The sequence below is a fragment of the Balaenoptera musculus genome, chromosome 14 (assembly GCF_009873245.2).
Source record: "Balaenoptera musculus isolate JJ_BM4_2016_0621 chromosome 14, mBalMus1.pri.v3, whole genome shotgun sequence".
Lineage (NCBI taxonomy): Eukaryota > Metazoa > Chordata > Mammalia > Artiodactyla > Balaenopteridae > Balaenoptera > Balaenoptera musculus.
The window spans coordinates 59,589,515-59,590,803 of record NC_045798.1 but is presented as its reverse complement, the minus strand read 5'-3'; the positions used below and the strand labels follow the sequence as shown (position 1 = coordinate 59,590,803).

General features: G+C 36.2%; 1 pseudogene; it reads left to right on the top strand.

The window, feature by feature from the left end:
* Positions 1-280: 280 nt before the first annotated feature.
* Positions 281-679, top strand: LOC118880220 (annotated as a pseudogene).
* Positions 680-1,289: the final 610 nt, after the last annotated feature.

The following is a 1,289-nucleotide window of genomic DNA, read 5'->3' as shown; positions in this document are numbered from 1 at the left end:
CTCAGTAAATTTAAGAAAACTGAAATAATATCAAGTATCTTTTCTGACCACAATGCTATGAGTCTAGAAATCAAACACACACACACACACAAAAAGACTGCAGAAAACCATAAATATGTGGAAGCAGTATACTACTAAACAACCAAATGGTCAATTAAGAAATCAAAGAGAGAATCAAAAAATACCTGGAGACAAATGAAAACACAATGATCCAAAATCAATATGATGGCTCTTCCTCAGCACTGCCTACAGAGATGGCAACCATCACCTACTCAGCCTCATGGCTGCCCTCAGACCCCTTGTGTAGCCCAAGATCATCAGAAAGAGGACCAAGAAGTTTATCCAGCACCAGTCAGACCAACATGTCAAAATTAAGTGTAACTGGTAGAAACCCAGAGGCAGTGAAAACAGGGTGTGCAGGAGATTCAAGGGTCAGATCTTGATGCTCCACATCTGTTATGGGAGCAACAAGAAAATAAAGCACTTGTGCTTCTGGAAGTTCCTGGTCCACAATGTCAACAAGCTTGAAGTGCTGATAAGGTGCAAAAAATCTTACTGTGCTGAGATCGTTCACAGTGTCTCCTCCAAGAAATGCAAAACCACTGTGGAAAGAGCAGCCCAGCTGGCCATCAGAGTCACCAATCCCAATGCCAGCCTGCATAACAAAGAAAATGAATAGATAGCTCATGTGCACATTGTGTTTGTGTTAATAAACCATAAAACTCAGAAAAAAATCCATGGGATGAGCAAGAGTGATTCTAAGAGGGAAGTTATAGCTATTCAGACTTACCTCAAGAAACAAGAACAATTTCAAATAAACAATTTAAAGTTACACCTAAAAGAACTAGAAAAAGAAGAATCAACAAAACCCAAAGTTAGTGGCAAGAAAGAAAGAATGAAATCAGAGCAGAAATATACAAAATAGAGACTAAAAAAAAAAAAAGAAAAAAGAAAAGATCAATGCAACGAAAAGCTAATCCTTTGAAAAGATAATCAAAAATAGTAAATCTCTTAGCCAGAATCATGAAGGAAAAAAGAGAGAGGACCCAAATCAAAAAAAGTGAAAAGGGAGAAGTTACAGCTGACACCACACAGATATACAAAGGATTACAAGAGATTACTACAAACAATTATATGCCAATTAAATGGACAACTTAGAAGAAATGGACAAATTCCTAGAAATTTACAAAATCCCAAGACTGAAATAGGAAGAAATAGAAAATATGAAGAGACCGATTATCAGTAATGAAATTGAATCAGTAATTTAAAAACTTCCAACAAATAAAAGT